At 43.2% G+C, this 16,051-nt stretch overlaps 1 protein-coding gene across 4 annotated transcripts in view; it reads right to left on the reverse strand.

The window, feature by feature from the left end:
- Positions 1–16,051, reverse strand: part of sema6cb (semaphorin 6Cb) — a 130,294-nt gene that overhangs the window by 64,831 nt on the left and 49,412 nt on the right. For all 4 annotated transcript variants that reach the window (XM_026317013.2, XM_026317015.2, XM_026317014.2 and 1 more), the window contains one exon: positions 12,844–13,028. The gene's annotated coding sequence lies outside the window, so the exon portion shown is untranslated. The remainder of the gene's footprint in view (positions 1–12,843; positions 13,029–16,051) is intronic.

The following is a 16,051-nucleotide window of genomic DNA, read 5'->3' on the forward strand; positions in this document are numbered from 1 at the left end:
CAACTCCTGGGGAATGTTTCGAGCTGGCTGAGAAAGTGTCTTCGTATCCCAGCTTCACAGAATATAGCTGCAAAAGGAATCACTGAAGATTTACATGCTTCAACTGTGTTTTAAAATTAAAATCAACAATTGCATGATCTCATTTCATGCAGCACTGAGCCCCATGAAAAATAAAAGACAGCAGCCAAACATTCTGTAGAATTAAAAACATCAGCAGGGATATTTACAACGCCATAAATAAGATGCCGTGAAAAGGAATTTCCCTGACACAGTTCTGGTCGTGAAATTCATGTTCTCTCCTGTAAACTGATTTATCTGTGTGCACATTATAAAAATAAAATGCCCCTGTTCTAAAGCTGTACACTGTCATCTGCTCTGAAGCAAAACAACGGGGAGAGGGCTGGTATAAAAGAGGAAAAACTTCTGTATCAAATCACTTTTTTACACTTCTGTGCAGCCCAAGTCATTCACACATAGCTGCTGACCCTCTACTAGTGCATGAAGACAGGGCCAAGCTAGTCAGCTGTGGCAGATTTTCAACACAGGCAGGATGAAAATATGCTAATAAAACACTGGAATATCTGGAGGGGAGGAAGATAGCAGGGAGAAACTGTGAATCTTCCTTGTTGCCAGGAGATGGGCTTTCAAAGCTAAAGCCAAGAGACCACTCTCAGTTTGGGCTCAAAGTCAAAGTAAAGCTGGTGCTTAAAGGATGCAGAGATATTTGTTGGTCTCCGTGCAGTCCCTCAGGTGCAGAAACAAACAGCCAGGTGGTTTGTCAGCAGTTCTCTGATCATTTCAGACGTGTCTGTAAACATGTATACTTACAAATGTAACACCTTAATCAGGCTCATACTCGGTAAAGGGTTTTCTGGATGCTTGGCAAGCCCTGGACTCAAAATGAATCCTGGGAAACAAAGAGAAAACCTCACACGTCAGCAGAGCTGTACCAGGCTGGACAAACAGCAATAATCATACGTGATGTAGAGTTGTCCATGCAAAGAATACGGAGCTTATAACTAACCTTGAAGGGTGAGTTAGAAGATTAGCATGCTTCTGATACAGTTTTAAGTGTAGGAGGATACCGTCTTCTTGCCCTGATCTGTAAATTACATCAAGGACTTGGGGGAAATCTGTCAAATGTAACACTTTCATTACATTTGCATGAGCCGATAAAAAGTGGGTGTCCCTACATGAACAGCCCACATTAGTAATAAATGAAATGGAAGCATAAAACTTTCACCGGTGGCGACGATGCCTCAGCCGTGGACCACCACTCGGTGGCTTCACGCTGGCTTCGTGTCTGTTACCTCAGTGGCAGACAAAAAGAGAGTGAGATTTTACTATTAACACAGAGCTTCTTTGATCACTGTCTCCCCTGTGGTACCAATTAGTTTGCTGCACCGTTTGCATTTTAAACTTTTTGTGCTTCCTATTTTGAAAGACATCCTGCATGAATTATCTATCTAGCAGAACTTTTAGTCCCTACCAACGAAACGCGAATGAGTGCCATATCTCTAAAGTCGACACATCCAAATGAGAGAATCTGTGAGTGCTGAAGAAATACGTTACCTAACCTCTCAACACTGCTGGCTCCTCAGTCTGACAATCTTTGATTCGACTGTGATGCAGAGAGACGATGCAGAGAGGTGGCCTCCTGCTTATATCTGCTACTACTGACAAAAGAAGAGGTCGCAGTTTCAAGTGTGCCAAAACCGTTTTCTACTCAAAAGATGAAACACGGGAAGGCAGAGTAGTAGTAGAATTGATCAAAGGAAGATAAATAGCTGTGAAGATTCTTCCACTGCCTTTATCCCTTGTTAGCAGAGGCAATCACACAGCCGTCACCCACAAGATCCATCCCTGTCACATTACCCCAACCACATTATAAAGGGAAAGAGGGGGGCCACCAAGGCAACGTGGGACAAAAAGTATGTTTGGTGAATTTCACTCAGACAAGAACAAAAGCTGTGAGCCCTGCTTTTATAAATGAATGATTTTTGCGATCTGAGTGGTCGATGCTGATGAAGGGAAATATAAATCAAGGGTAAGAGTGAGGCTTCTTGGCGAGAGTGCCTCACAGAGATAATGGCATCATCATGCCTGTGTGGTTCGCTGTTCCTGGGAAGATTAAACACTTTATCATTGTCTTTGGAACAAACAGTTTCAGTACGTAGAGCATGCATCCAATTATTAGATGCCTTTTCTGCTCAAACGCAACATCCATGTGTCGGCTTCATCACACAGCAGAAGCCTTAAGAAGAGAAATGAAAAGAGACTCCAGTCTTATCAGGCCAGTGCTACCTTTTTAGGGCAGTAGCCCATGGTGGCAGCTGACCTCACTTTTATTACTGCCGTCTCACACTGATGATATCATCTAAACACATACTGAAAGACCGAGAAGCTTTCAAGCTCAGTTTATCTCGTTTTATGGCCCTGACGACTCTCTCTCCCCGAAGAGAAGTCAGTGGCCACGGGCAATCAGACGCCAAAGAGCAGCGTGGCTCCTTTCACCTCATCAAAGGACGAGTAGGAGCCGGGCTATGAAACAAAGGAATGGGACACGAGCAGTGACAGTGGGAAAGACAGTAAATCTAAACGAGGAAGAAGAGGGGGAGGAAGGGAATGACAGTGTCTCACAGCTCACTGGTCTGGAATCAGCCAGACAATCAATTCCGCCAGTCAGTTTCAGACCCTGCCTCAGCGGCACTGAGCACCTCAGCCAGTACTGAAATACTTTAATGATTAGTCACAGTCGTCAGATACAACAAACACATGACAATCTCTACACTGCAGCACTATGAAACTGACCATTCCTAACCTGTTGTGTGCCGGTCTGCAATTTTCCAGTGGGATTAATTATTTCATCTTTCTTAGATTTTGCTGCTGTAGACGACTCTACTGACAACAAACACCAGTGTCCGTTGCATATAACGCTCATCTGCAGTGGATATTTGCGTCTGCTTGCCAAAGGAAAGCATGAAGCAGGTTTTTTTATTTTTTTTTTGTTTTAGATTAAAAGGCAACTTCAAAATAAACCATAAATGCAAAGTCATTTATTGCAAATTTTCACCTTTAGTAGAGACAGAGGATTATAAAAACAGTCAGTCTCCCCTGCTCCGAGTTAAAAACCATATGTAATACTGAGGTCCATCTAAGTAATAAATCCAAGTAATGTTTGTCTAACACTTTTTAAAGCCACCACAGTATTAAGATAACATCCCTCTAATGTCCCTTTGCAGCTTAGGTAGACTTACATGAGTAAACCAAAAAGTATAATTCATGACTAAGAAAGTCTTCGTGTGTTGCTTTCTAATTTCTTTGGCAAGAGAGAAGCAGTGGAGAGCAGCTGACGAATCTCTTTCCATCAGATTAATGTTTCTGCCCAGACAAATAAGCTACAAGAGGTAGGCAGTGGTTAATGTGGCAAACATTCATTTCAGAAAATATGTAAAACTGTTTCCTCTGAGTGTTTGCTTCAACGTTAGGCAAACACTGCCTGAACTCCACATTTCACAACTTCTCGTCCACATCAAATGATGCTTTTCATATGATTAAACCTGAATTAGTACATTCCTACTTCCAGCACCTTCCTCACAGACATTTAAGGCACGTATCTGTTGCATGAGGACACATTTGTACTTCTGCGTCACTGCACATATGCAAATATACGCGCTGTAGGTCGGAGATGGTCGAGCAGCCGCTGCATTTCTATATAAAACATTAATGTGTCATTTGAACTCGCCTCCCGCCTCCCAGCACCATGAGGCTGCTGGAGTCAGAGTCAGACAAAGCATCCGATCTCCTCACACACAGTAAATGATTGTTACAGTAGATGGACCTTTTGAAACAGACCTGGTGACCGCTCATAAGACCCGGTCGTCAGTCTAACAGATCTAATCCCATTCATTCTCTGAGGTGGCATCACAGGCATCAGTCAATACTATCCATTGTTCTTCTGACAACTTGGCGCCTTTACTGTCTCAGCAGCACTAAAGTGTTTCTAAATCAGTGTTGGCTGCTCCTGCATGTGTCTAAGGCGGCTGAGTTGTGTGTTACGGCTCAGCCCGGATCTCAGTTTAGATAATGTACCCTTTCGAGCACTTAAGGAAGATAAGCTCTTATCTCTGTCTAAAGCCCCAGCAGTCATTAGAGGCTGTGGGCCCTGCTTAGCCCATCTAATTAGGGCTCAAATAATCCTTCTCTCTCCCCAACATAAAGATCACTGCAATGAACCCTGAGGATTAGACCAACATTGTAATTAGGCTATCATAACTTCTTCCTTGACGTGAGTAAATACATTTCCTAAAATGGGCAGTTACTGAATGCTACGCTATTCTGGCAAACACTTTTCTAAGTTTCTCAAAGTCTGAGTCCTTGTGCAAAGCTCCATGTCATCCCACATATAGCACTTCACACTGGTAGAAGAGAGCAGTGCATGTAGTATTCATCTGTTGACTCTCTCATCCTTCCTGAGCTGAAGTGTTCCAGTCATTTACATTTCTGGTTTTTTAGAGGCACAAGTGAAGCAGGCACAAAGAGAATAAAAGAATTTGAGAATAGCTGAATTCACAGTAGGACCGCTGAGGGGAAAAGACGGACAGGACGACATTAGACGGAAGAAAAACAAAGGGTCTTTACTCTGGCAGAAATACCACCGACTGTGCTTCCACCCCTCCTGTCTCTCTCTCTCTCTCTCTCTCCATCTTTCCATGAGGTTTTGACCAAGTAAGTAAAATAATGTGAGCGGGACAAACGAGGCCATCTATAATGGCACAGATACTGGTGTGAGTGTGCTGTTGAGCCTGGGTGATGGTGTCATTAAGTGTGAGTGCATGATAAATGCACTCTGCTTGTTGGATTTGAGATTCTCATTAGTCTGTGTTCAGGAGGAGACCTGGGGCCATTACTCTTGTGGCTGCCTTGACAATAGGCTGAATCTTTCTGCATATGAGCATGAGAGAAAGTCTAATCCAGCGCCTGTACACACACAGGACTCATCAGGCCGTACTGCGGTCGTAATCAAACGTCTCTAGTTCCCGTCCAACACTTGGATGTACTGATCACCTGACTAGGCAGTCTCAACAGCAGCAGTCATGGTTCATACATTATATGGTGTTTCTAACTCGGAGAAGACTGTTTCACAGCTGGCACATATCAATTCAATTCAATTTCTTGTGTTTCTCTGATTTTATTCATTCACTGTTTTTACAGTTTGTCTTGTTGCCTTTACCAGTTTCTGGTGCAATATGACACGAGAGAAAATCAAAATATTCATATTCCTATTGTACATTCTCAAATGCTTAGTCATGATAGACAAGCAACTATGCATGAAATTATATTTGTGCAGTGATATTATTTCACTGTACCGCTATTTACTAGCTGTTTTTTGCTATATTGAAAACCCCATCATTGAATTCTGTGTTTTCACAGAGTGGACCTGTATGAGCATAAACAGGGGGGAGCTCTCCTGATGCCTCTCTACCTGCATTGTTAAATTATTTACTTCACTAAATGACTCAATGTTCGTTAAACTCTGTGCGTTAAGCCTACAGCCAAAGTCAAACCGTTTCCTGTGTCACAGTTATCACAAGTCCTACCGCCTCACTTTCTAGCCTTAATGGCGCTGACACCCATACAACAACAATCCTTTCAGCCTCTCTGCCAAGTTCTTATGTAGTTGGCCATTATTTATGTACAGTTCCCCAGTGAACTGAGGCTGTCTGCCAAGAGGTTTGTGACATAAAGCCACTAGAGGGAAGAAACAGGGACACATGCTGTGCAACACAAGCACTGTGAAAATGCACTGTAAGCCGCCGGTGTCTCTCACTGACACGCTGGACCATGGTATCCTAAAATGTGAGATGGCAAAAGGATGTATGTACCCAGGAAACATATTTCTTTATCCGCGGCTGCTATGTGACAGTGTGTCATGTCAAATGTTCAAAACGATTCCTTTTCAGCCTCGCAGGGGACGAAGGAAGAGGCGGCCGCCAGCCCAGGCTGCCTGCGTGCGTCAGTGGATGTAACAGTCGTCTGCCCCAATCAATACTCAGACAAGCATCTGCCCGGGTCTGCTGCTACTGTAGCTCTGTCCTCAAGGCCTCCCCGGACTGGTCTACAGACAACTGTGGCTCATATCTGTGGCAGAGCTTATCACAGAACAACACAGGAAATGTGATGCCACGTAGGGCGGCTGCTGACACTTTAATTTGTCACTGGTGATAGAGTTTGTCAAACTATTCCTGTAGTTCAGCCACCTGGCCTTATTTGCTCACTCTGCAGACGACTTTTCAGCTCTCTTGAGAAATCCTCTGTCACAATGACCTTGATGCTCAATCACTGCATATTTTTCATTATGTACAAGCCTCTGAGGAGTAGGTGCTGCACTGTGTGCTGGGTACTGATGAACCTGTATGAGAACTATAAAAAAAAATATCAGCTTTTCCATAATTGACTCCATCATTTGCCTCAAAAAATAAAAGTGACGACACTGTCCAGAAAGCAATAAAATCCAGCAAGATGAAAGCACACGAAAACTCAAGAGCAATAGTGAAGCCCACATAGACTGGAGTCAGAATAATAAATGAAAAGGTAAAACCAAAGACAGAGAGCCAGACAGTTTGGAGTTGTGGGGGAAACTTGCATGACTGCTTTGACTCTATATGAAATATATATATGTGAAAGATTGCCATATGTTATATAAGGACAAAACTCAGCACTATACGCAAAACCAAAATAAACTACAGTATATTTTCTGTAGGACTCTTCTAAAATAACTTCGACAGTGGAAAGTTTCATGCCAAATACTCTGCAGTCTGAGCAGAGCATGAGGAAAATGACTGTAATTTGTCTATTTAATGTTTGCTTATGCAAGTCATTGACAAAAGGATCAGAGTACACACTCAACACCCATAAAGACTTACTTTCTTCAAGGTACACAGTATTACTGTGTGGTAACTTTGGTACCCCGAGTTCTCAAACTGAGGCCCGGAACCTGATTACAATCTAAAATCAAAACAAATTAGTTTTTCAAGGAACAGATTCATATCTGTGATTACCAGAAACAAATGGAACTTAGGATCTGTTTTAGAGAGGCTTTGTGTCTGATATAACAGAGATCTGCTGCTCCCTCTCCAATTTGTTATGGTGTAAATTGTTTTAATGAAGTACACTCTGAATCTCACTGCAGGATCAGATTAAAGCGTATCCCCGAAAAATTGCTAAATCCCTCAATTTGAAAAAAAAAAAAAAAAAAACCCAGCTAAAGTAAACTGTCGTGTAGCTTTAACAACTGAGTTACACTGTCTGACAATTAAGAAACTCAAATGCGTGGTAATCACAAATGAGCCTTTTCCCTTGAAGAGGAATGAGGCAGATTCATTTCAATCTCTGTGATTGCGTTTCCTTGTTTCTGTCCCAGTGAATTTGTGTTGCAAATGTCTTCCTCTCTGTGCTTAAGCCCTCTGGCCATATGCTACTGCCACTCAGACCGTGGACAAAGAGTTTTTAATCAGTCTTCTCAATGAAACACAATCTGGGTGTAAAATCACAAAGCTCTGATGCTTGTTCGAGTCTTTTGGCTGCACCTGAGAGTGTCTTGCAATAAAAAAAAAAAAAAAAAAAAATCTCGGTTCATAAAACTGGAGCTTTGTGATCAATTTGAGCTGGATGGTTCCTGCTACTGTCCACAACACAGTTTCCACTCTCAGTTTGGATAAGGAGAGCATTTTTACAACTCAAACCCTACAGTCTATCATTCAGCAAGATTGTCCCCTTCTGTTGTGCTCAAACAGATCTGGACAAATCCTGCTGCAGGAGAACAAACTGAACCTGCAGACCTGCTCAGGCATCTGGCTCAGACTACTGTGGACACAGGGTTAGTCTGACGTTACAAACGAGCCATAACCACTACTTTTACATTATATTATAGTATTATAGTATAGTATATAGTATAGTATATTAAACTGGTAACACAAAAATCATCCAAGTTGACGTGTTTTGGCACAAAAAAGAAAAGGGCAAAAGAAATATATCAGTATTACGATTTGGCAAAGATGCACAAAGGCAACATCCAGCTGACAAGTGCTAAAAGCCAAAAGCTGAAAAAACGAGATCATATTCCATCTCAAGCAGCTTCTCTGGGCCCCAGCCAAGTGTCCAAATAGATCACTTTTAATGTGCATGGGCGTTATCTGAAGGGTGAACTGCCATAACTTTAATAGGCAAATATATGAACTTTATTATAATTGAATTAATTTGGGTTTTGCCCTCAAAGTAAACATTATTCAATAGCATCCAGCATTAGCATAAATTAAACTAACTCTAAAATAAGACGCACTATTTTGTAACCTTTACAGCTTGTTTAAGACAAAAATATATTAAATTGTTGACCCTTTGGTCATTTGAATTTTAATTACAAACAGCCTCGAGTCAAGCTTTGGAGGACTTACTGACTTTCACCTCAACTTTAAGTGATCCCATCCTCATTATCCAAATTGACTACATGTTTCAAACCTTAGCTCAGGGATGAAACTGTTTAAGAATGGCAGGATTAAGGTTAAAGTAAGGCATGCACCCACAGCTCCTGAATCCTGTTCCTGACACGGATGTTTAGGCTGAGTGCTGTGCATTAGCGCCGCAGCCATGTTTGCTGACGCCGTAAAAGCAGTTATGCTCTTTAAGTGGGATTTCTCTCCCCATTACCAGGAGGTGATTTATTTTCACTCAGCTGCAGATTTGTTTTCGCACTCCATGGTCTGGGAGTTTTCCGTTCCTCTATGAATATAGCAAGTGTGAACGCAGCCCTGGCTTTGGGAGGTAAGGTCTGCAGACTGTTTGTGTTCACAGTGAAAGAGCTTTGTCATGACGGAGGGCCGTTTTCCTCCTCGCAGCTTGCCGTCTGAGCGCGAGCGTGGACACATGATCACACTTATGTGGTTTCTGTAACGAACTTGTTCCTGCTCAGCATCTCTGCCTGTCTAATAATATAATAATAAGTGGACATCTTATAAAACACTGCACTGCTGTGTGAGATTTGTACTTTTTGTTTTTTGCTAAGACGGCGAGTTTAACTTGGCCCAAAATAGTTGCGTCAATTCAATTTTCCCATGTGAAGATGATTAGCCAACGATAAACAGGAAAGTCAGCAAAAAGTTTTTTTGAAGTCAAAACACTGGCCTAAGAGGCACGTTTCACAGAAAAGTCGATACGGTTCTCTCTGTAGTTATAAAGCTCATCAGATCACTGCTGCATACCAGCTCAAATCATGATCAATAACAAAAATCATTCTTCTTGTTTCTTGAGAGGAAAATCCTGAGTTTTCCCAGTTTTCTTCGTGCGTCTTTTATGTTTTCTCAGGTGGCCTGAAGTGCTGAGGGATCAGCACAACTCCCACTCAGATGACTCCGCAGACGCCTGTTAGGAAGGCAGGGAATACATAACATCTGCTGATCGATGTGCCCTGCTTAGGGCTCACAGGTTCCCAGAATATTAAGCAACCGTGGGAAAGTTATCCTGTCATGTTCCAGGTGAGGAGATCTAAAGCCAGCAATTATCCCATCCTCCCACCTACAGACCAATTGCAGGTTTTTAATGAAAGGAAAATCTGATCCATTAACAAACCCCCTCATTTCAAAACCTGCATTTTTTAATGGCCAAATCAGGTTAGAGCCATAACGTGACGAGCAGGTTGGTTCTCACCGTATTTGCTCTATAAGAGAGCCACCGCTGTTCACTTATGAGTGTTACTTGTTAGTTTGCAGCTCAGTATTCAAAAACACACCAATCACACAAGACTGATGTAATAGCATGAAAAATTTGCGTGACCGGTGAACAACCCGACAGATATTCTTCCACTTTAAGCTGCTTCATATTTACATCTCAGTATGAAACATTAGGAAACTCCAAATTTTATTAGTGCTAGCTATTAGCACAAGCCATATCCATAAATCTTTCCATTTGCTCAGCGACTTTTACTACTCCAGAGAAAACGTTGAGGAAACAAACTATTATTCAATACAGATTATTTTTTATCATTTAAATTAGATCTTAATTTTAGAGTTCATAACTGCTTTAAATTCAGCCGCTGGGCCGATGATTTGCTAATATGAGAAGTAAACAATTCAGTGTAATGCGGTTCAATATGGTCTTTTCGTTTAAAGTGGCATTGGACAATTTTTCACCACGGCTGTTTCAGAACAAACCATGAATGTGAATCTCTACAACATCCAGTAAAGCCTGGTGCTGCCCAGGAGCTGCTGTAATCCAGGGAACTGTTTTGTGTTCCTGCCAAAGGGTGAAGAGATTAACCATTAGCAAGTGAAATTCACTTCATTTTTTAATTTTTCTCCTCCTGTGAGCTGAGACGCAGCTTCCACTAAAGCTAAGATGGGGGAATTTCTAAAATCCTTGCCCACTGCTAAACAGACTAATGAGCAGTGCCAGTCCTTTCACACAGACTATGATCTTACCAGAAGTCATGTTACAACAGAATGCACCCTTGGGGATTTTAGTGAAGCTGCACCAAAGCTTCGTTGGTAAACATAAAGACAGCGTTTCTGTAAATAGAGCAGCCTGCTGACGTGCACTGATTGTACGTGTCTGTACAGTGGGCTGCGCGTTACGGCTCCCAGAGTCCCAACCAACCTACCATTATTCAGAGCCGTGTCTCTCTGTCAAAATCCCTCAGCATCTCTTCGCCTCTCCGAGTGGAGCCAGGCAGAGAGCCGCTGACAGTTAGCGAGCGCCTCTGCTGCACACATCATTGATACTAATGGGGAGGGAAGGCTGGTGGAGGGTGGCATGTGTGTCAGGAGTTCGCTGGGGTGTGTGGGGGTAACCAAAGTCAAGATTAAACAAATGGGTGCATGTGTGGTTGCTCGGTGGCACAGAGATCAATTCATGTCGCTGCAGCAAATGGCATGACAACCAGTCTCCTCCCCGTCACCATCTGCCTCCTCTGTGCCAATTTGTCACAGTACATCCAAGTGTGGCAATGCCCTCATTTAGCACCGAGCAAGAGCACGGCTCGGGGAAGGACAGCAGGAAGAAAAGAGAAGAATGAGGAAATAAGGGCAGCGACAAAGAGTGCAGCCCCAAGGGTTAGCAGTGAGAGAGGTCAGCCGGAGTTTATCAGGAGGGCAAAGATGAGAAATATACACAGGAGACATCCCAGTGACTCAGCTGGCTCAGGTACAAACCAATAACTGCAACAACCTGGATTCAAATCTGGACCATGACCTTTGTCACATGTCTCCTTTCTCTACCAATCTCCCGTCTTTAAGCAATGGTAGAAAAAAAGAAAAAAATATTAATTGAATGCAAAAAAAAAAAAAAAAAAAAAAATGAGGAAAAGGAAGCAGGCAGCTGGATTCTCAGTGTGGCACTGGTTTGGAGGAATGTCTCCTTATTTAGCTGCTGACAAGACAGGTGCTAAAACTCTGTTCCTGCTGGGAGGTGGTGGGGGTGTGGGACACTGTTAATGTGGTATTTAAAAAAAAATAAAAAAACAAATAAAGTTGTACGTGGTTATAAACACATGCTACATATGATAGCTTTGAGAATTGCTTGTAAAATTGTGCAAACAGACAGATTAGCCAAGAGTTTTCTGAGCTTTTAGTCTGCTATACAAAGATCATTCTTGTTTATCACGGTAAAGCATGTGGGCCATGAACAAGTGCTCATACATCCAAACTATGCATCAAGCTATGTTTTACTTAAAGTGGGAAGGACACAGTGCTTACATTGTCAAGTGAGTGGGTGACAAGATATGAAAGCAATGCCACTCAGGCTCTTTCTGCCTCCGTCCCTCTCATTCTTGGCACGATAATACCTCCATTCAACTCAGTGGTCTGATCATGTTTCACGCCTGTGCAGCCACTGACTGCTGTTCTGTCCCATTTCACCCCTTTCGATACGTCTTTGTGTCATCGGTAATGATGGGCAGAAAATGGTGCTTCACATCAGGGCTCTCATGCCATCACAAGTCCAGTGATCCAGTTCAACACCTTGTTCCTGTATTTTCAAACTTCTTACCAAACCATCACGTGTTTCCCTGCTGTCGGCACAGAGCGATGCAAACCTGGTGGTCTTCTATTCGCTCTGAATGACGAATGATACTCCAGAAAGACCCCGTGTTGCACAAACGCACGGCCAGACAAAAGAGCGATCACAGCACAATAGTGGTTCTTTGATATGGGCACGGATGAAAAGATAATCCAACGTGAGCGTTCATACTGTCATACAGCTGCAAATAAAAGCTCATGGGAACAAAGCCCCTGCTAGCCCCGAAAAAACAATGTGCCAGTGGTATATAAAGCATTTCTACTTGTTTATTTGTCCACCAGGGCATGTGAGGCAGAGCTCTGATTGAAAGCTCTCAAGAGTCTTTTTGCCATTTTGGAAAAACACTTCAAAATCACAACCTGCACTGGCTAATACAATCAGGTATGGGAGTGACAGGGGAAGGCCATTAACTGGCAGACAGTTTTCTCTCCATTACTGTGCCCAGTCTGAGCCGCACAGGGTGTGTACTTGAAATTACAGCACACAAACATATCATTATTTCTTACATTCACCTTAACAACCCACAGTAGTGTGTGCAATGTGTACAAAACACTACAACATTAGGACAAATGGTCAAACCTCACACCATACAGGTGAAGACATTCAAATTACTGATCCACTAAAACTGCACAACGTGACATAATAATTTATGCATAGCAACAGGAAACAAAAAAATGAAAGGAGATTAAATTTGTGCAGTTTGCAGTTGTTGAGTGCAGGCAGGTTGGCATCAATAAAAAATGAAATGTGGGCAACAGGGATCATGACTGAACTTACAGACAGGTTTAGTCACGTCCAGAGATCCAGTCCACTGATCTTTAACTCCTCTGCAGTCCAGGAACTGACCTCAGCAGGGGGGTGTAGGAGGCGGGGACTTGAAGATGGGGTGTTAGTGGGGCGTCAAGGGTTGAAGGCCCCTTTGAGGTCCTCCCTCTCAGAACGTTCAGTCTTCCATAAACTTTCTGTGAAAGAAAACAGAAAAAATATCAGAATGGACAACAACACAAGGAACAGCTGTACCGCAAACACACTGCTGAAAAACCTCAGGGGTTTGTCTGTTTCGCTTAAACGGGGCCACTGACCCACAGAGCCCCCATGGAGATGGGCTCCATGTCCTCTTAGTGTAATCTCCTCAGTCACTCTGCTGTCATAACATCACAGCTAACACAAGCAGAGAGGCCATAAATAGAGCCAGATGTGCTGGGTCATAGGCACAATATGGCGATGAAGAAAAAACGCCTTAGGGGCTTTATGGTCCTGGGAGACACAAGAAAGTCCCATTTCCTATGTTTTTTCCTCCGTATCACAACACCATACCAAAGTATGTACATTGACAACAAACACACAGAAGCCTCCATATACCAAGTGTGAGCTATCTTACAATAGACAAATGCACCATGTGGTTTAACATGCCTACGCTGATGGTAAACTGCGTGGGCATCGAAAACTTGTTTTCACAGCAATATTACAATATGGAGGAGAATATTGTGCAGAGTGTAGCAGGCCCGATGTACCTCAGGAAGTCTGCAAAGCAAAACAATACACAACATAAAAAAAAATACAAACACTGTGGATTAATGGTGAACAGGTGAATCTATTGACCTGTCATTTCATTTCTGAACAGCAGAAACTTTCTGGATTCGCCCAAAGCGTGTCTGCTGTCAGAGACTCTTCCATGTGGCACAGCAGGGGTCTGAACCAGGCTTTGACATTAGCTCCTCTCACTACCTGCACTGTCATCCTTTACCCAGCCTACCCACAGGGAAATACCACCACCATCACACTGAAGACTCCTCATGACAGATGAACTCCCTGTAACTCCACAGACACGCAGGTCATCTCTAATGAACAGTGGAGACTAATGGTCACTGCTCCATGGATTTCCTGTAACTAAGCTTACCTCCTATTTAACAGGCACGCTTTTTAACCTACACATGCATCTACGCCCACATGGAGCTTTAATGAAGAAGGGGGACAGAGGTTGCAGCCGCAGAGTGATTGCTCACATCCTTAGCCATGGATAAAGCATGTCCAGCGCACTGACTCAGTCCCACAGCAGATGAGCTGCATTGCTTTGCTAATCCCTCCTGAATGAGGCAGCTGACTGCAGCTGCTGCGGGCTCAACACCACCGCCAACTCCCATCGTGGCTGCATAAAGCCACGGAGGCCTGTAAATACTTAACAGCCCCAGCCTTCAGAAAATTAAGCAGAGTAGTGTGAGAGCTTTGGCATGGTGGCTTTGGCCGACTTAACTGACTGGTATAAAGACAGGGGAAGTGCTAAAAGCAGAACACATAGCTGGTTAGTGGAAAGGCTGCGGCCACCGTGCCAAACGACACCAGGTCTTAGTCATATTGTGGGTAAGTAACGAGAGTGATGGACCTCCAGAAATGTAGTTAAATATGACTAAGCTCCATTACCCACAACCTCTGACCACTTAGTTCCACCTTCTCACATTCGTCGCAGCGTGGGCAGACGCAGGTGTTTACAGTCTTCGACACCAATGGGACTGAGAGATAAGGTTGTAACGGCATCACAAAAATGTTTTCCCCAAAACAAACACACAGATGTGTAACATTTTAAAGGTGGCGCACATAAACTGTTTAGCAAGGTGCTGAGCCTCCTCAACAGCTTTAACACCTGTTAGCAGAAACGTATCTAAAAACGACTTGATGAACTCAAAGTACAATTTTATTTTGAACCTGAAGACCTACAACTATTTTTATAATCAGTGCATCTGCTGTATTATCATTTTAATTAAACCACCATCTATTTGGACTAGAAACTAAACAAACTGCTTCTTTTGATCAACCAAATGTCCAAAGCTTCAGTGCACAGCATTTACTTAAAACCCAAAGTCCATCCATCCAACCATCATCTATACCACCTTATTCCTAACCAGGGTCACGGGGATCTGCTGGAGCCTATCCCAGCTCTCTTTGGCTGAAGGGCAGGGGTACGCCCTGGACAGGTCACCAGTAAAACCCAAAGGTCTGACAAAATCCTGCACATATATGAACATATAGAAATTAGATGACTGTCCAGTCCTAACCAACACAAGGTTGATAACGTATCCTCAAAAGCAATATGCAGACTGTATAACCTAGATGATTAACAGCCACTGGCTCAGAGGTTAAATAAATTAGGATCAGCAGATTTGCTTAAAGAGGACATGGGATGACCTGACGTCCCCGTGTTGGATGTGGAAGGTAATAGCTGCCCACGAGCAAAAGGGTTTTGTTGTTCTGTTGAGCTGTTTTCTTTTTCTCCAGCCTGAACAGAGTAGCTTCCAATATTGATTTCAGAGAATGAGATCAGCTGGTGGGATTGTTATCGGGCCCTGTAACTTCAGCTGCTGGGCTATTAGACTGGGTGCTCATATAATGCATGAAAGATGAAGGATAATGTTGCAGTGATTGTTTCATTGCCACACTGCAATCATTGTGCCCCAGTGTTAGTGGCGTCCTATAATTTCTAATCTCATTTTCTAGAAATAGTCCCACAGAGAGGCCCCCTTATCCTGCCATAATAGTTTTGAGGTGAGCCCCATTAAGCAAATGAGCTTTTTAGAGTACAACATTCCCATTAACACCACTCATACAATTCCTCATCTCCTCAAACACACACCATGAGCTTCCCTGCTGACCCCATGCATCACCAAGCCAGCAGCTCACTTTTAGGATTGGTTCATCTATTCAAACTCCCCCGAGCGAAGTTGGCAAAATCATTCCCTTACCAAAATTATCCTAAAGCCCTGCAAACAGATTCGTCCCACACAGATTGACAGACCACATTTCCATTTCCACTCCCACTACATGAGATATTTCCCTGTAGGCCTTGCAGTGCTCACTGGGTTGTGGTAGTGATCAATGGCCCCTAGCTGCTGCATCAGGGGGGCCCTGGGCTCCAGGAATGAAGCTATTAATAATGCAAGGTCCAGGCCTGTCATATCCTCCATTAGCACAGAAGAGGCAGGAGGCCCAG

Source organism: Mastacembelus armatus, chromosome 16, assembly GCF_900324485.2.
Source record: "Mastacembelus armatus chromosome 16, fMasArm1.2, whole genome shotgun sequence".
Lineage (NCBI taxonomy): Eukaryota > Metazoa > Chordata > Actinopteri > Synbranchiformes > Mastacembelidae > Mastacembelus > Mastacembelus armatus.